At 52.0% G+C, this 16,705-nt stretch overlaps 23 non-coding genes across 23 annotated transcripts; 14 read left to right on the forward strand and 9 right to left on the reverse strand.

Moving 5' to 3' along the window:
* Window positions 1-86: 86 nt before the first annotated feature.
* TRNAL-UAA (transfer RNA leucine (anticodon UAA)) lies at window positions 87-169 on the reverse strand. Its single transcript has one exon. It is a non-coding gene; the product is annotated as a tRNA-Leu (tRNA).
* Window positions 170-412: 243 nt separating this feature from the next.
* On the forward strand, window positions 413-484 carry TRNAE-UUC (transfer RNA glutamic acid (anticodon UUC)). The gene has a single exon. It is a non-coding gene; the product is annotated as a tRNA-Glu (tRNA).
* Window positions 485-1,565: 1,081 nt separating this feature from the next.
* On the reverse strand, window positions 1,566-1,648 carry TRNAL-UAA (transfer RNA leucine (anticodon UAA)). Its single transcript has one exon. It is a non-coding gene; the product is annotated as a tRNA-Leu (tRNA).
* A 243-nt stretch (window positions 1,649-1,891) lies between these two features.
* TRNAE-UUC (transfer RNA glutamic acid (anticodon UUC)) lies at window positions 1,892-1,963 on the forward strand. The gene has a single exon. It is a non-coding gene; the product is annotated as a tRNA-Glu (tRNA).
* A 618-nt stretch (window positions 1,964-2,581) lies between these two features.
* On the forward strand, window positions 2,582-2,653 carry TRNAE-CUC (transfer RNA glutamic acid (anticodon CUC)). The gene has a single exon. It is a non-coding gene; the product is annotated as a tRNA-Glu (tRNA).
* Window positions 2,654-3,735: 1,082 nt separating this feature from the next.
* Window positions 3,736-3,818, reverse strand: TRNAL-UAA (transfer RNA leucine (anticodon UAA)). Its single transcript has one exon. It is a non-coding gene; the product is annotated as a tRNA-Leu (tRNA).
* Window positions 3,819-4,061: 243 nt separating this feature from the next.
* TRNAE-UUC (transfer RNA glutamic acid (anticodon UUC)) lies at window positions 4,062-4,133 on the forward strand. The gene has a single exon. It is a non-coding gene; the product is annotated as a tRNA-Glu (tRNA).
* Window positions 4,134-4,751: 618 nt separating this feature from the next.
* On the forward strand, window positions 4,752-4,823 carry TRNAE-CUC (transfer RNA glutamic acid (anticodon CUC)). Its single transcript has one exon. It is a non-coding gene; the product is annotated as a tRNA-Glu (tRNA).
* A 1,082-nt stretch (window positions 4,824-5,905) lies between these two features.
* Window positions 5,906-5,988, reverse strand: TRNAL-UAA (transfer RNA leucine (anticodon UAA)). The gene has a single exon. It is a non-coding gene; the product is annotated as a tRNA-Leu (tRNA).
* Window positions 5,989-6,231: 243 nt separating this feature from the next.
* TRNAE-UUC (transfer RNA glutamic acid (anticodon UUC)) lies at window positions 6,232-6,303 on the forward strand. The gene has a single exon. It is a non-coding gene; the product is annotated as a tRNA-Glu (tRNA).
* Window positions 6,304-7,385: 1,082 nt separating this feature from the next.
* TRNAL-UAA (transfer RNA leucine (anticodon UAA)) lies at window positions 7,386-7,468 on the reverse strand. The gene has a single exon. It is a non-coding gene; the product is annotated as a tRNA-Leu (tRNA).
* A 243-nt stretch (window positions 7,469-7,711) lies between these two features.
* On the forward strand, window positions 7,712-7,783 carry TRNAE-UUC (transfer RNA glutamic acid (anticodon UUC)). The gene has a single exon. It is a non-coding gene; the product is annotated as a tRNA-Glu (tRNA).
* Window positions 7,784-8,401: 618 nt separating this feature from the next.
* Window positions 8,402-8,473, forward strand: TRNAE-CUC (transfer RNA glutamic acid (anticodon CUC)). Its single transcript has one exon. It is a non-coding gene; the product is annotated as a tRNA-Glu (tRNA).
* Window positions 8,474-9,567: 1,094 nt separating this feature from the next.
* TRNAL-UAA (transfer RNA leucine (anticodon UAA)) lies at window positions 9,568-9,650 on the reverse strand. Its single transcript has one exon. It is a non-coding gene; the product is annotated as a tRNA-Leu (tRNA).
* A 243-nt stretch (window positions 9,651-9,893) lies between these two features.
* TRNAE-UUC (transfer RNA glutamic acid (anticodon UUC)) lies at window positions 9,894-9,965 on the forward strand. The gene has a single exon. It is a non-coding gene; the product is annotated as a tRNA-Glu (tRNA).
* A 618-nt stretch (window positions 9,966-10,583) lies between these two features.
* On the forward strand, window positions 10,584-10,655 carry TRNAE-CUC (transfer RNA glutamic acid (anticodon CUC)). The gene has a single exon. It is a non-coding gene; the product is annotated as a tRNA-Glu (tRNA).
* A 1,081-nt stretch (window positions 10,656-11,736) lies between these two features.
* TRNAL-UAA (transfer RNA leucine (anticodon UAA)) lies at window positions 11,737-11,819 on the reverse strand. Its single transcript has one exon. It is a non-coding gene; the product is annotated as a tRNA-Leu (tRNA).
* A 243-nt stretch (window positions 11,820-12,062) lies between these two features.
* On the forward strand, window positions 12,063-12,134 carry TRNAE-UUC (transfer RNA glutamic acid (anticodon UUC)). The gene has a single exon. It is a non-coding gene; the product is annotated as a tRNA-Glu (tRNA).
* A 617-nt stretch (window positions 12,135-12,751) lies between these two features.
* TRNAE-CUC (transfer RNA glutamic acid (anticodon CUC)) lies at window positions 12,752-12,823 on the forward strand. The gene has a single exon. It is a non-coding gene; the product is annotated as a tRNA-Glu (tRNA).
* A 1,094-nt stretch (window positions 12,824-13,917) lies between these two features.
* Window positions 13,918-14,000, reverse strand: TRNAL-UAA (transfer RNA leucine (anticodon UAA)). The gene has a single exon. It is a non-coding gene; the product is annotated as a tRNA-Leu (tRNA).
* A 933-nt stretch (window positions 14,001-14,933) lies between these two features.
* On the forward strand, window positions 14,934-15,005 carry TRNAE-CUC (transfer RNA glutamic acid (anticodon CUC)). Its single transcript has one exon. It is a non-coding gene; the product is annotated as a tRNA-Glu (tRNA).
* A 1,082-nt stretch (window positions 15,006-16,087) lies between these two features.
* TRNAL-UAA (transfer RNA leucine (anticodon UAA)) lies at window positions 16,088-16,170 on the reverse strand. Its single transcript has one exon. It is a non-coding gene; the product is annotated as a tRNA-Leu (tRNA).
* A 243-nt stretch (window positions 16,171-16,413) lies between these two features.
* TRNAE-UUC (transfer RNA glutamic acid (anticodon UUC)) lies at window positions 16,414-16,485 on the forward strand. Its single transcript has one exon. It is a non-coding gene; the product is annotated as a tRNA-Glu (tRNA).
* The last annotated feature ends 220 nt before the right edge of the window (window positions 16,486-16,705 follow it).

Consider the following 16,705-nt stretch of genomic DNA (forward strand, 5'->3'; position numbering starts at 1 on the left):
GGGAGGGGCAGTGGGAGGCCGAGGAGGGCGGAGGAAAATGCTTTTCAAAAGCATCTGCACGTTCCTACAAACCTGCTGAAAACCCATACCAGGAATGGGGCTCGAACCCATGCGGACAATCGTCCATTGGATCTTAAGTCCAACGCCTTAACCACTCGGCCACCCTGGTGAGACCCAAGGATTTACTTTCTTCAACTCCCTTTTTATGCTTGCTGCTGTAGCACCAGCTGTCCAGCAAGAGGTGATTGCAGAGTTAAAAGGCTTTTGCAGGAGGTTAAAAGTAATTGCTTATAACAAACACACTGTGTGACACCTAACTTTCTCCCACTCGGACCTTACCGTTAATTTTTATATTGGAGTTAGCTTAGTCACAATAAGGGGGTGAGCAAGGCAGGCACACTAGAGCATCTACTCCCTGGTGGTCTAGTGGCTAGGATTCGGCGCTTTCACCGCCGCGGCTCGGGTTCGATTCCCGGTCAGGGAAAAGTCCCTCTTCTGACCTTGAAAGCTTTTCCTTCCCGTAGGTCAGGGTTTCTCAAAATGAAGTTGCTTTTCTGACTCACAATTTGCCTAGCATGACGCAGTATCGCTCAAAATATGATTTTCGCAAGGTTCCTTTAGAGCTGCTTCCCATGGTGGGAGGCAAGGCTCTTGAGCAAGTGAGATCCTGTATTCCGAGGCGCGCTTCCTTTTGTAGGCTTCTGACCCCATGGCCTGTGGCAGGTAGTCCTCCTTTGACTGGGCCGCAGGCTTTGTCTCCAAATGGCGTCCTGGACCCACTGCAACCCACCTGTTTGCTAAAACGGAAGTCTGCCTCTGGGTAAGAAAAAGCTGAGCTGCACGTACGGAAAGGGGCAGAGGCCAGAGGCGGGGAGGGTGTGGCAAGGGCTGCCTGATTTGCATAGTTACCTGTTGCATCTTGGGAATGTACAGGCTTTGGAGCTTAACAGGTACTGCAGGTGTCTGCCTAGCCTGAGAGATGCCTGTCTGGTGCTCCCCTCAGGACACACAGGCCTTCCATTCGAGCATGGAGGGTGAGGGACATGGGTCACCTCATATACAGGGGTGTGGGCATGGGCAGGATAGGTTGTGGGGGACCCGTCAGGGCATTGCCCGTTCGGAAGGCGAGAGGAGGCGGGGCAGGAAACTCTGCTCAATTTCTTTCCCAGAGGCCTGTGGAGAACCCTTTGCACGTTTGAGCCAGCCGGGCCTGCATCAGCAGATCCTGCTCCACTGGGAAGAGAGAGCCTGTAGGCGTAAATCAAAAAAAGGGGAGAAATCTGCAAATTCTAGCGGCAGACCCATGTTGCCCAGGAAGCAATCAGTTTCTCCTGCTCCCTATAGTGGAAAAAGACATAGGAGGTGTATTTCTCTAGGCAGGGGCTCTGTGTAGATGGCACTTCATTGCTCTGGGAAGCATCCATGCTGGTAGAAGAGTAGCAGCAGACTCCACACCTGAGGCTTGAATGGGGACCGTTGGGGAGGGGCAGTGGGAGGCCGAGGAGGGCGGAGGAAAATGCTTTTCAAAAGCATCTGCACGTTCCTACAAACCTGCTGAAAACCCATAACAGGAATGGGGCTCGAACCCATGCGGACAAACGTCTATTGGATCTTAAGACCAACGCCTTAACCACTCAGCCACCCTGGTGAGACCCAAGGATTTACTTTCTTCAACTCCCTTTTTATACTTGCTGCTGTAGCACCAGCTGTCCAGCAAGAGGTGATTGCAGAGTTAAAAGGCTTTTGCAGGAGGTTAAAAGTAATTGCTTATAACAAACACACTGTGTGACACCTAACTTTCTCCCACTCGGACTTTACCGTTAATTTTTATATTGGAGTTAGCTTAGTCACAATAAGGGGGTGAGCAAGGCAGGAACACTAGAGCATCTACTCCCTGGTGGTCTAGTGGCTAGGATTCGGCGCTTTCACCGCCGCGCCCCGGGTTCGATTCCCGGTCAGGGAAGATCCCTCTAAAGCATAGATTGCTTAATTTGTCTGTGTATCTTTTTTAAAAGAAGGTCTTTAAAAAGGCACCCCTCCCAATAGATGAAAGCGGAGGAATGGGGCTTGTTCTCCTGTGCCCCAGGTTGCTTTGCCCCCATTGACCTAAGCCACCTTTGTGCGCACGCAGTCCCCCACCCAGTCAGGTGCTCTATGTTGGCGTGAAGTGCAGTACCAGCTCAACAGAAAGGTAAATTGCTGGAAAACCCTGCTGTGATGCATACATCTACTTTGGAGCACTCTTCTCCTTTGCACTCTTGAATCGCTTAAGCGCAATGTATTCTTCCAGCAAGCTGAATAACGAGATAGGTGAGAGAAGGTGTACCAGCTGTCTGTGCGCCATCAGCAGCCACTAGGTGTCCCTCTTGTGTTTTCCCGGGGATCCTGATTGTGCAGGAATTCATCGGTTCAGTAGCAAGGGGGAGAGGATGGCCTGTGCCTGGAAGTGACAGGCAGTCTGGTGGCATCATGAGGATTAAGTTCCGATTCATATTTGCTGTAGAATAAAATATGTTTTCAGCCCCCATGAGCTTTGTCACTCGGAGAGCAGTGTATGAACTTTTGCTGCACGGCTCTGGGCTCCCTGGTGGTCTAGTGGTTAGGATTCGGCGCTCTCACCGCCGCGGCCTGGGTTCGATTCCCAGTCAGGGAAAAGTCCCTCTTCTGACCTTGAAAGCTTTTCCTTCCCGTAGGTCAGGGCTTCTCAAAATGAAGTTGCTTTTCTGACTCACAATTTGCCTAGCATGACGCAGTATCGCTCAAAATATGATTTTCGCAAGGTTCCTTTAGAGCTGCTTGCCACGGTGGGAGGCAAGGCTCTTGAGCAAGTGAGATCCTGTATTCCGAGGCGCGCTTCCTTTTGTAGGCTTCTGACCCCATGGCCTGTGGCAGGTAGTCCTCCTTTGACTGGGCCGCAGGCTTTGTCTCCAAATGGCGTCCTGGACCCACTGCAACCCACCTGTTTGCTAAAACGGAAGTCTGCCTCTGGGTAAGAAAAAGCTGAGCTGCACGTACGGAAAGCGGCAGAGGCCAGAGGCGGGGAGGGTGTGGCAAGGGCTGCCTGATTTGCATAGTGACCTGTTGCATCTTGGGAATGTACAGGCTTTGGAGCTTAACAGGTACTGCAGGTGTCTGCCTGGCCTGAGAGATGCCTGTCTGGTGCTCCCCTCAGGACACACAGGCCTTCCATTCGAGCATGGAGGGTGAGGGACATGGGTCACCCTCATATACAGAGGTGTGGGCATGGGCAGGATAGGTTGTGGGGGACCCGTCAGGGCATTGCCCGTTCGGAAGGCGAGAGGAGGCGGGGCAGGAAACTCTGCTCAATTTCTTTCCCAGAGGCCTGTGGAGAACCCTTTGCACGTTTGAGCCAGCCGGGCCTGCATCAGCAGATCCTGCTCCACTGGGAAGGGAGAGCCTGTAGGCGTAAATCAAAAAAAGGGGAGAAATCTGCAAATTCTAGCGGCAGACCCATGTTGCCCAGGAAGCAATCAGTTTCTCCTGCTCCCTATAGTGGAAAAAGACATAGGAGGTGTATTTCTCTAGGCAGGGGCTCTGTGTAGATGGCACTTCATTGCTCTGGGAAGCATCCATGCTGGTAGAAGAGTAGCAGCAGACTCCACACCTGAGGCTTGAATGGGGACCGTTGGGGAGGGGCAGTGGGAGGCCGAGGAGGGCGGAGGAAAATGCTTTTCAAAAGCATCTGCACGTTCCTACAAACCTGCTGAAAACCCATACCAGGAATGGGGCTCGAACCCATGCGGACAAACGTCCATTGGATCTTAAGTCCAACGCCTTAACTACTCAGCCACCCTGGTGAGACCCAAGGATTTACTTTCTTCAACTACCTTTTTATGCTTGCTGCTGTAGCACCAGCTGTCCAGCAAGAGGTGATTGCAGAGTTAAAAGGCTTTTGCAGGAGGTTAAAAGTAATTGCTTATAACAAACACACTGTGTGACACCTAACTTTCTCCCACTCGGACTTTACCGTTAATTTTTATATTGGAGTTAGCTTAGTCACAATAAGGGGGTGAGCAAGGCAGGCACACTAGAGCATCTACTCCCTGGTGGTCTAGTGGCTAGGATTCGGCGCTTTCACCGCCGCGGCCCGGGTTCGATTCCCGGTCAGGGAAGATCCCTCTAAAGCATAGATTGCTTAATTTGTCTGTGTATCTTTTTTAAAAGAAGGTCTTTAAAAAGGCACCCCTCCCAATAGATGAAAGCGGAGGAATGGGGCTTGTTCTCCTGTGCCCCAGGTTGCTTTGCCCCCATTGACCTAAGCCACCTTTGTGCGCACGCAGTCCCCCACCCAGTCAGGTGCTCTATGTTGGCGTGAAGTGCAGTACCAGCTCAACAGAAAGGTAAATTGCTGGAAAACCCTGCTGTGATGCATACATCTACTTTGGAGCACTCTTCTCCTTTGCACTCTTGAATCGCTTAAGCGCAATGTATTCTTCCAGCAAGCTGAATAACGAGATAGGTGAGAGAAGGTGTACCAGCTGTCTGTGCGCCATCAGCAGCCACTAGGTGTCCCTCTTGTGTTTTCCCGGGGATCCTGATTGTGCAGGAATTCATCGGTTCAGTAGCAAGGGGGAGAGGATGGCCTGTGCCTGGAAGTGACAGGCTGTCTGGTGGCATCATGAGGATTAAGTTCCGATTCATATTTGCTGTAGAATAAAATATGTTTTCAGCCCCCATGAGCTTTGTCACTCGGAGAGCAGTGTATGAACTTTTGCTGCACGGCTCTGGGCTCCCTGGTGGTCTAGTGGTTAGGATTCGGCGCTCTCACCGCCGCGGCCTGGGTTCGATTCCCAGTCAGGGAAAAGTCCCTCTTCTGACCTTGAAAGCTTTTCCTTCCCGTAGGTCAGGGCTTCTCAAAATGAAGTTGCTTTTCTGACTCACAATTTGCCTAGCATGACGCAGTATCGCTCAAAATATGATTTTCGCAAGGTTCCTTTAGAGCTGCTTGCCACGGTGGGAGGCAAGGCTCTTGAGCAAGTGAGATCCTGTATTCCGAGGCGCGCTTCCTTTTGTAGGCTTCTGACCCCATGGCCTGTGGCAGGTAGTCCTCCTTTGACTGGGCCGCAGGCTTTGTCTCCAAATGGCGTCCTGGACCCACTCCAACCCACCTGTTTGCTAAAACGGAAGTCTGCCTCTGGGTAAGAAAAAGCTGAGCTGCACGTACGGAAAGCGGCAGAGGCCAGAGGCGGGGAGGGTGTGGCAAGGGCTGCCTGATTTGCATAGTGACCTGTTGCATCTTGGGAATGTACAGGCTTTGGAGCTTAACAGGTACTGCAGGTGTCTGCCTGGCCTGAGAGATGCCTGTCTGGTGCTCCCCTCAGGACACACAGGCCTTCCATTCGAGCATGGAGGGTGAGGGACATGGGTCACCCTCATATACAGGGGTGTGGGCATGGGCAGGATAGGTTGTGGGGGACCCGTCAGGGCATTGCCCGTTCGGAAGGCGAGAGGAGGCGGGGCAGGAAACTCTGCTCAATTTCTTTCCCAGAGGCCTGTGGAGAACCCTTTGCACATTTGAGCCAGCCGGGCCTGCATCAGCAGATCCTGCTCCACTGGGAAGGGAGAGCCTGTAGGCGTAAATCAAAAAAAGGGGAGAAATCTGCAAATTCTAGCGGCAGACCCATGTTGCCCAGGAAGCAATCAGTTTCTCCTGCTCCCTATAGTGGAAAAAGACATAGGAGGTGTATTTCTCTAGGCAGGGGCTCTGTGTAGATGGCACTTCATTGCTCTGGGAAGCATCCATGCTGGTAGAAGAGTAGCAGCAGACTCCACACCTGAGGCTTGAATGGGGACCGTTGGGGAGGGGCAGTGGGAGGCCGAGGAGGGCGGAGGAAAATGCTTTTCAAAAGCATCTGCACGTTCCTACAAACCTGCTGAAAACCCATACCAGGAATGGGGCTCGAACCCATGCGGACAAACGTCCATTGGATCTTAAGTCCAACGCCTTAACCACTCGGCCACCCTGGTGAGACCCAAAGATTTACTTTCTTCAACTCCCTTTTTATGCTTGCTGCTGTAGCACCAGCTGTCCAGCAAGAGGTGATTGCAGAGTTAAAAGGCTTTTGCAGGAGGTTAAAAGTAATTGCTTATAACAAACACACTGTGTGACACCTAACTTTCTCCCACTCGGACCTTACCGTTAATTTTTATATTGGAGTTAGCTTAGTCACAATAAGGGGGTGAGCAAGGCAGGCACACTAGAGCATCTACTCCCTGGTGGTCTAGTGGCTAGGATTCGGCACTTTCACCGCCGCGGCTCGGGTTCGATTCCCGGTCAGGGAAAAGTCCCTCTTCTGACCTTGAAAGCTTTTCCTTCCCGTAGGTCAGGGCTTCTCAAAATGAAGTTGCTTTTCTGACTCACAATTTGCCTAGCATGACGCAGTATCGCTCAAAATATGATTTTCGCAAGGTTCCTTTAGAGCTGCTTCCCATGGTGGGAGGCAAGGCTCTTGAGCAAGTGAGATCCTGTATTCCGAGGCGCGCTTCCTTTTGTAGGCTTCTGACCCCATGGCCTGTGGCAGGTAGTCCTCCTTTGACTGGGCCGCAGGCTTTGTCTCCAAATGGCGTCCTGGACCCACTGCAACCCACCTGTTTGCTAAAACGGAAGTCTGCCTCTGGGTAAGAAAAAGCTGAGCTGCACGTACGGAAAGCGGCAGAGGCCAGAGGCGGGGAGGGTGTGGCAAGGGCTGCCTGATTTGCATAGTGACCTGTTGCATCTTGGGAATGTACAGGCTTTGGAGCTTAACAGGTACTGCAGGTGTCTGCCTGGCCTGAGAGATGCCTGTCTGGTGCTCCCCTCAGGACACACAGGCCTTCCATTCGAGCATGGAGGGTGAGGGACATGGGTCACCCTCATATACAGGGGTGTGGGCATGGGCAGGATAGGTTGTGGGGGACCCGTCAGGGCATTGCCCGTTCGGAAGGCGAGAGGAGGCGGGGCAGGAAACTCTGCTCAATTTCTTTCCCAGAGGCCTGTGGAGAACCCTTTGCACGTTTGAGCCAGCCGGGCCTGCATCAGCAGATCCTGCTCCACTGGGAAGGGAGAGCCTGTAGGCGTAAATCAAAAAAAGGGGAGAAATCTGCAAATTCTAGTGGCAGACCCATGTTGCCCAGGAAGCAATCAGTTTCTCCTGCTCCCTATAGTGGAAAAAGACATAGGAGGTGTATTTCTCTAGGCAGGGGCTCTGTGTAGATGGCACTTCATTGCTCTGGGAAGCATCCATGCTGGTAGAAGAGTAGCAGCAGACTCCACACCTGAGGCTTGAATGGGGACCGTTGGGGAGGGGCAGTGGGAGGCCGAGGAGGGCGGAGGAAAATGCTTTTCAAAAGCATCTGCACGTTCCTACAAACCTGCTGAAAACCCATACCAGGAATGGGGCTCGAACCCATGCGGACAAATGTCCATTGGATCTTAAGTCCAACGCCTTAACCACTCGGCCACCCTGGTGAGACCCAAGGATTTACTTTCTTCAACTACCTTTTTATGCTTGCTGCTGTAGCACCAGCTGTCCAGCAAGAGGTGATTGCAGAGTTAAAAGGCTTTTGCAGGAGGTTAAAAGTAATTGCTTATAACAAACACACTGTGTGACACATAACTTTCTCCCACTCGGACTTTACCGTTAATTTTTATATTGGAGTTAGCTTAGTCACAATAAGGGGGTGAGCAAGGCAGGCACACTAGAGCATCTACTCCCTGGTGGTCTAGTGGCTAGGATTCGGCGCTTTCACTGCCGCGGCCTGGGTTCGATTCCCGGTCAGGGAAGTTCCCTCTAAAGCATAGATTGCTTAATTTGTCTGTGTATCTTTTTTAAAAGAAGGTCTTTAAAAAGGCACCCCTCCCAATAGATGAAAGCAGAGGAATGGGGCTTGTTCTCCTGTGCCCCAGGTTGCTTTGCCCCCATTGACCTAAGCCACCTTTGTGCACACGCAGTCCCCCACCCAGTCAGGTGCTCTATGTTGGCGTGAAGTGCAGTACCAGCTCAACAGAAAGGTAAATTGCTGGAAAACCCTGCTGTGATGCATACATCTACTTTGGAGCACTCTTCTCCTTTGCACTCTTGAATCGCTTAAGCGCAATGTATTCTTCCAGCAAGCTGAATAACGAGATAGGTGAGAGAAGGTGTACCAGCTGTCTGTGCGCCATCAGCAGCCACTAGGTGTCCCTCTTGTGTTTTCCCGGGGATCCTGATTGTGCAGGAATTCATCGGTTCAGTAGCAAGGGGGAGAGGATGGCCTGTGCCTGGAAGTGACAGGCAGTCTGGTGGCATCATGAGGATTAAGTTCCGATTCATATTTGCTGTAGAATAAAATATGTTTTCAGCCCCCATGAGCTTTGTCACTCGGAGAGCAGTGTATGAACTTTTGCTGCACGGCTCTGGGCTCCCTGGTGGTCTAGTGGTTAGGATTCGGCGCTCTCACCGCCGCGGCCTGGGTTCGATTCCCAGTCAGGGAAAAGTCCCTCTTCTGACCTTGAAAGCTTTTCCTTCCTGTAGGTCAGGGCTCCTCAAAATGAAGTTGCTTTTCTGACTCACAATTTGCCTAGCATGACGCAGTATCGCTCAAAATATGATTTTCGCAAGGTTCCTTTAGAGCTGCTTCCCACGGTGGGAGGCAAGGCTCTTGAGCAAGTGAGATCCTGTATTCCGAGGCGCGCTTCCTTTTGTAGGCTTCTGACCCCATGGCCTGTGGCAGGTAGTCCTCCTTTGACTGGGCCGCAGACTTTGTCTCCAAATGGCGTCCTGGACCCACTCCAACCCACCTGTTTGCTAAAACGGAAGTCTGCCTCTGGGTAAGAAAAAGCTGAGCTGCACGTACGGAAAGCGGCAGAGGCCAGAGGCGGGGAGGGTGTGGCAAGGGCTGCCTGATTTGCATAGTGACCTGTTGCATCTTGGGAATGTACAGGCTTTGGAGCTTAACAGGTTCTGCAGGTGTCTGCCTGGCCTGAGAGATGCCTGTCTGGTGCTCCCCTCAGGACACACAGGCCTTCCATTCGAGCATGGAGGGTGAGGGACATGGGTCACCCTCATATACAGGGGTGTGGGCATGGGCAGGATAGGTTGTGGGGGACCCGTCAGGGCATTGCCGGTTTGGAAGCCCGTTCGGAAGGCGAGAGGAGGCGGGGCAGGAAACCCTGCTCAATTTCTTTCCCAGAGGCCTGTGGAGAACCCTTTGCACGTTTGAGCCAGCCGGGCCTGCATCAGCAGATCCTGCTCCACTGGGAAGGGAGAGCCTGTAGGCGTAAATCAAAAAAAGGGGAGAAATCTGCAAATTCTAGCGGCAGACCCATGTTGCCCAGGAAGCAATCAGTTTCTCCTGCTCCCTATAGTGGAAAAAGACATAGGAGGTGTATTTCTCTAGGCAGGGGCTCTGTGTAGATGGCAGTTCATTGCTCTGGGAAGCATCCATGCTGGTAGAAGAGTAGCAGCAGACTCCACACCTGAGGCTTGAATGGGGACCGTTGGGGAGGGGCAGTGGGAGGCCGAGGAGGGCGGAGGAAAATGCTTTTCAAAAGCATCTGCACGTTCCTACAAACCTGCTGAAAACCCATACCAGGAATGGGGCTCGAACCCATGCGGACAAACGTCCATTGGATCTTAAGTCCAACGCCTTAACCACTCGGCCACCCTGGTGAGACCCAAGGATTTACTTTCTTCAACTACCTTTTTATGCTTGCTGCTGTAGCACCAGCTGTCCAGCAAGAGGTGATTGCAGAGTTAAAAGGCTTTTGCAGGAGGTTAAAAGTAATTGCTTATAACAAACACACTGTGTGACACCTAACTTTCTCCCACTCGGACTTTACCGTTAATTTTTATATTGGAGTTAGCTTAGTCACAATAAGGGGGTGAGCAAGGCAGGCACACTAGAGCATCTACTCCCTGGTGGTCTAGTGGCTAGGATTCGGCGCTTTCACCGCCGCGGCCTGGGTTCGATTCCCGGTCAGGGAAGATCCCTCTAAAGCATAGATTGCTTAATTTGTCTGTGTATCTTTTTTAAAAGAAGGTCTTTAAAAAGGCACCCCTCCCAATAGATGAAAGCGGAGGAATGGGGCTTGTTCTCCTGTGCCCCAGGTTGCTTTGCCCCCATTGACCTAAGCCACCTTTGTGCGCACGCAGTCCCCCACCCAGTCAGGTGCTCTATGTTGGCGTGAAGTGCAGTACCAGCTCAACAGAAAGGTAAATTGCTGGAAAACCCTGCTGTGATGCATACATCTACTTTGGAGCACTCTTCTCCTTTGCACTCTTGAATCGCTTAAGCGCAATGTATTCTTCCAGCAAGCTGAATAACGAGATAGGTGAGAGAAGGTGTACCAGCTGTCTGTGCGCCATCAGCAGCCACTAGGTGTCCCTCTTGTGTTTTCCCGGGGATCCTGATTGTGCAGGAATTCATCGGTTCAGTAGCAAGGGGGAGAGGATGGCCAGTGCCTGGAAGTGACAGGCAGTCTGGTGGCATCATGAGGATTAAGTTCCGATTCATATTTGCTGTAGAATAAAATATGTTTTCAGCCCCCATGAGCTTTGTCACTCGGAGAGCAGTGTATGAACTTTTGCTGCACGGCTCTGGGCTCCCTGGTGGTCTAGTGGTTAGGATTCGGCGCTCTCACCGCCGCGGCCCGGGTTCGATTCCCAGTCAGGGAAAAGTCCCTCTTCTGACCTTGAAAGCTTTTCCTTCCCGTAGGTCAGGGCGTCTCAAAATGAAGTTGCTTTTCTGACTCACAATTTGCCTAGCATGACGCAGTATCGCTCAAAATATGATTTTCGCAAGGTTCCTTTAGAGCTGCTTCCCATGGTGGGAGGCAAGGCTCTTGAGCAAGTGAGATCCTGTATTCCGAGGCGCGCTTCCTTTTGTAGGCTTCTGACCCCATGGCCTGTGGCAGGTAGTCCTCCTTTGACTGGGCCGCAGGCTTTGTCTCCAAATGGCGTCCTGGATCCACTGCAACCCACCTGTTTGCTAAACGGAAGTCTGCCTCTGGGTAAGAAAAAGCTGAGCTGTGCGTACGGAAAGCGGCAGAGGCCAGAGGCGGGGAGGGTGTGGCAAGGGCTGCCTGATTTGCATAGTGACCTGTTGCATCTTGGGAATGTACAGGCTTTGGAGCTTAACAGGTACTGCAGGTGTCTGCCTGGCCTGAGAGATGCCTGTCTGGTGCTCCCCTCAGGACACGCAGGCCTTCCATTCGAGCATGGAGGGTAAGGGACATGGGTCACCCTCATATACAGGGGTGTGGGCATGGGCAGGATAGGTTGTGGGGGACCCGTCAGGGCATTGCCCGTTCGGAAGGCGAGAGGAGGCGGGGCAGGAAACTCTGCTCAATTTCTTTCCCAGAGGCCTGTGGAGAACCCTTTGCACGTTTGAGCCAGCCGGGCCTGCATCAGCAGATCCTGCTCCACTGGGAAGGGAGAGCCTGTAGGCGTAAATCAAAAAAAGGGGAGAAATCTGCAAATTCTAGCGGCAGACCCATGTTGCCCAGGAAGCAATCAGTTTCTCCTGCTCCCTATAGTGGAAAAAGACATAGGAGGTGTATTTCTCTAGGCAGGGGCTCTGTGTAGATGGCAGTTCATTGCTCTAGGAAGCATCCATGCTGGTAGAAGAGTAGCAGCAGACTCCACACCTGAGGCTTGAATGGGGACCGTTGGGGAGGGGCAGTGGGAGGCCGAGGAGGGCGGAGGAAAATGCTTTTCAAAAGCATCTGCACGTTCCTACAAACCTGCTGAAAACCCAAACCAGGAATGGGGCTCGAACCCATGCGGACAAACGTCCATTGGATCTTAAGTCCAACGCCTTAACCACTCGGCCACCCTGGTGAAACCCAAGGATTTACTTTCTTCAACTACCTTTTTATGCTTGCTGCTGTAGCACCAGCTGTCCAGCAAGAGGTGATTGCAGAGTTAAAAGGCTTTTGCAGGAGGTTAAAAGTAATTGCTTATAACAAACACACTGTGTGACACCTAACTTTCTCCCACTCGGACTTTACCGTTAATTTTTATATTGAAGTTAGCATAGTCACAATAAGGGGGTGAGCAAGGCAGGCACACTAGAGCATCTACTCCCTGGTGGTCTAGTGGCTAGGATTCGGCACTTTCACCGCCGCGGCCCGGGTTCGATTCCCGGTCAGGGAAGATCCCTCTAAAGCATAGATTGCTTAATTTGTCTGTGTATCTTTTTTAAAAGAAGGTCTTTAAAAAGGCACCCCTCCCAATAGATGAAAGCGGAGGAATGGGGCTTGTTCTCCTGTGCCCCAGGTTGCTTTGCCCCATTGACCTAAGCCACCTTTGTGCGCACGCAGTCCCCCACCCAGTCAGGTGCTCTATGTTGGCGTGAAGTGCAGTACCAGCTCAACAGAAAGGTAAATTGCTGGAAAACCCTGCTGTGATGCATACATCTACTTTGGAGCACTCTTCTCCTTTGCACTCTTGAATCGCTTAAGCGCAATGTATTCTTCCAGCAAGCTGAATAACGAGATAGGTGAGAGAAGGTGTACCAGCTGTCTGTGCGCCATCAGCAGCCACTAGGTGTCCCTCTTGTGTTTTCCCGGGGATCCTGATTGTGCAGGAATTCATCGGTTCAGTAGCAAGGGGGAGAGGATGGCCTGTGCCTGGAAGTGACAGGCAGTCTGGTGGCATCATGAGGATTAAGTTCCGATTCATATTTGCTGTAGAATAAAATATGTTTTCAGCCCCCATGAGCTTTGTCACTCGGAGAGCAGTGTATGAACTTTTACTGCACGGCTCTGGGCTCCCTGGTGGTCTAGTGGTTAGGATTCGGCGCTCTCACCGCCGCGGCCTGGGTTCGATTCCCAGTCAGGGAAAAGTCCCTCTTCTGACCTTGAAAGCTTTTCCTTCCTGTAGGTCAGGGCTCCTCAAAATGAAGTTGCTTTTCTGACTCACAATTTGCCTAGCATGACGCAGTATCGCTCAAAATATGATTTTCGCAAGGTTCCTTTAGAGCTGCTTCCCACGGTGGGAGGCAAGGCTCTTGAGCAAGTGAGATCCTGTATTCCGAGGCGCGCTTCCTTTTGTAGGCTTCTGACCCCATGGCCTGTGGCAGGTAGTCCTCCTTTGACTGGGCCGCAGACTTTGTCTCCAAATGGCGTCCTGGACCCACTCCAACCCACCTGTTTGCTAAAACGGAAGTCTGCCTCTGGGTAAGAAAAAGCTGAGCTGCACGTACGGAAAGCGGCAGAGGCCAGAGGCGGGGAGGGTGTGGCAAGGGCTGCCTGATTTGCATAGTCACCTGTTGCATCTTGGGAATGTACAGGCTTTGGAGCTTAACAGGTTCTGCAGGTGTCTGCCTGGCCTGAGAGATGCCTGTCTGGTGCTCCCCTCAGGACACACAGGCCTTCCATTCGAGCATGGAGGGTGAGGGACATGGGTCACCCTCATATACAGGGGTGTGGGCATGGGCAGGATAGGTTGTGGGGGACCCGTCAGGGCATTGCCGGTTTGGAAGCCCGTTCGGAAGGCGAGAGGAGGCGGGGCAGGAAACCCTGCTCAATTTCTTTCCCAGAGGCCTGTGGAGAACCCTTTGCACGTTTGAGCCAGCCGGGCCTGCATCAGCAGGTCCTGCTCCACTGGGAAGGGAGAGCCTGTAGGCGTAAATCAAAAAAAGGGGAGAAATCTGCAAATTCTAGCGGCAGACCCATGTTGCCCAGGAAGCAATCAGTTTCTCCTACTCCCTATAGTGGAAAAAGACATAGGAGGTGTATTTCTCTAGGCAGGGGCTCTGTGTAGATGGCACTTCATTGCTCTGGGAAGCATCCATGCTGGTAGAAGAGTAGCAGCAGACTCCACACCTGAGGCTTGAATGGGGACCGTTGGGGAGGGGCAGTGGGAGGCCGAGGAGGGCGGAGGAAAATGCTTTTCAAAAGCATCTGCACGTTCCTACAAACCTGCTGAAAACCCATACCAGGAATGGGGCTCGAACCCATGCGGACAAACGTCCATTGGATCTTAAGTCCAACGCCTTAACCACTCGGCCACCCTGGTGAGACCCAAGGATTTACTTTCTTCAACTAGCTTTTTATGCTTGCTGCTGTAGCACCAGCTGTCCAGCAAGAGGTGATTGCAGAGTTAAAAGGCTTTTGCAGGAGGTTAAAAGTAATTGCTTATAACAAACACACTGTGTGACACCTAACTTTCTCCCACTCGGACTTTACCGTTAATTTTTATATTGGAGTTAGCTTAGTCACAATAAGGGGGTGAGCAAGGCAGGCACACTAGAGCATCTACTCCATGGTGGTCTAGTGGCTAGGATTCGGCGCGTTCACTGCCGCGGCCCGGGTTCGATTCCCGGTCAGGGAAGATCCCTCAAAAGCATAGATTGCTTAATTTGTCTGTGTATCTTTTTTAAAAGAAGGTCTTTAAAAAGACATCCCTCCCAATAGATGAAAGCGGAGGAATGGGGCTTGTTCTCCTGTGCCCCAGGTTGCTTTGCCCCCATTGACCTAAGCCACCTTTGTGCGCACGCAGTCCCCCACCCAGTCAGGTGCTCTATGTTGGCGTGAAGTGCAGTACCAGCTCAACAGAAAGGTAAATTGCTGGAAAACCCTGCTGTGATGCATACATCTACTTTGGAGCACTCTTCACCTTTGCACTCTTGAATCGCTTAAGCGCAATGTATTCTTCCAGCAAGCTGAATAACGAGATAGGTGAGAGAAGGTGTACCAGCTGTCTGTGCGCCATCAGCAGCCACTAGGTGTCCCTCTTGTGTTTTCCCGGGGATCCTGATTGTGCAGGAATTCATCGGTTCAGTAGCAAGGGGGAGAGGATGGCCAGTGCCTGGAAGTGACAGGCAGTCTGGTGGCATCATGAGGATTAAGTTCCGATTCATATTTGCTGTAGAATAAAATATGTTTTCAGCCCCCATGAGCTTTGTCACTCGGAGAGCAGTGTATGAACTTTTGCTGCACGGCTCTGGGCTCCCTGGTGGTCTAGTGGTTAGGATTCGGCGCTCTCACCGCCGCGGCCCGGGTTCGATTCCCAGTCAGGGAAAAGTCCCTCTTCTGACCTTGAAAGCTTTTCCTTCCCGTAGGTCAGGGCGTCTCAAAATGAAGTTGCTTTTCTGACTCACAATTTGCCTAGCATGACGCAGTATCGCTCAAAATATGATTTTCGCAAGGTTCCTTTAGAGCTGCTTCCCATGGTGGGAGGCAAGGCTCTTGAGCAAGTGAGATCCTGTATTCCGAGGCGCGCTTCCTTTTGTAGGCTTCTGACCCCATGGCCTGTGGCAGGTAGTCCTCCTTTGACTGGGCCGCAGGCTTTGTCTCCAAATGGCGTCCTGGACCCACTGCAACCCACCTGTTTGCTAAAACGGAAGTCTGCCTCTGGGTAAGAAAAAGCTGAGGTGCACGTACGGAAAGAGGCAGAGGCCAGAGGCGGGGAGGGTGTGGCAAGGGCTGCCTGATTTGCATAGTGACCTGTTGCATCTTGGGAATGTACAGGCTTTGGAGCTTAACAGGTACTGCAGGTGTCTGCCTGGCCTGAGAGATGCCTGTCTGGTGCTCCCCTCAGGACACACAGGCCTTCCATTCGAGCATGGAGGGTGAGGGACATGGGTCACCCTCATATACAGGGGTGTGGGCATGGGCAGGATAGGTTGTGGGGGACCCGTCAGTGCATTGCCCGTTCGGAAGGCGAGAGGAGGCGGGGCAGGAAACTCTGCTCAATTTCTTTCCCAGAGGCCTGTGGAGAACCCTTTGCACGTTTGAGCCAGCCGGGCCTGCATCAGCAGATCCTGCTCCACTGGGAAGGGAGAGCCTGTAGGCGTAAATCAAAAAAAGGGGAGAAATCTGCAAATTCTAGCGGCAGACCCATGTTGCCCAGGAAGCAATCAGTTTCTCCTACTCCCTATAGTGGAAAAAGACATAGGAGGTGTATTTCTCTAGGCAGGGGCTCTGTGTAGATGGCACTTCATTGCTCTGGGAAGCATCCATGCTGGTAGAAGAGTAGCAGCAGACTCCACACCTGAGGCTTGAATGGGGACCGTTGGGGAGGGGCAGTGGGAGGCCGAGGAGGGCGGAGGAAAATGCTTTTCAAAAGCATCTGCACGTTCCTACAAACCTGCTGAAAACCCATACCAGGAATGGGGCTCAAACCCATGCGGACAAACGTCCATTGGATCTTAAGTTCAACGCCTTAACCACTCGGCCACCCTGGTGAGACCCAAGGATTTACTTTCTTCAACTACCTTTTTATGCTTGCTGCTGTAGCACCAGCTGTCCAGCAAGAGGTGATTGCAGAGTTAAAAGGCTTTTGCAGGAGGTTAAAAGTAATTGCTTATAACAAACACACTGTGTGACACCTAACTTTCTCCCACTCGGACTTTACCGTTAATTTTTATATTGGAGTTAGCTTAGTCACAATAAGGGGGTGAGCAAGGCAGGCACACTAGAGCATCTACTCCATGGTGGTCTAGTGGCTAGGATTTGGCGCTTTCACCGCCGCGGCCCGGGTTCGATTCCCGGTCAGGGAAGATCCCTCTAAAGCATAGATTGCTTAATTTGTCTGTGTATCTTTTTTAAAAGAAGGTTTTTAAAAAGGCACCCCTCCCAATAGATGAAAGCGGAGGAATGGAGCTTGTTCTCCTGTGCCCCAGGTTGCTTTGCCCCCATTGACCTAAGCCACCTTTGTGCGCACGCAGTCCCCCACCCAGTCAGGTGCTCTATGTTGGCGTGAAGTGCAGTACCAGCTCA

This window comes from Lissotriton vulgaris, chromosome 4_1 (genome assembly GCF_964263255.1).
Source record: "Lissotriton vulgaris chromosome 4_1, aLisVul1.2, whole genome shotgun sequence".
NCBI lineage: Eukaryota > Metazoa > Chordata > Amphibia > Caudata > Salamandridae > Lissotriton > Lissotriton vulgaris.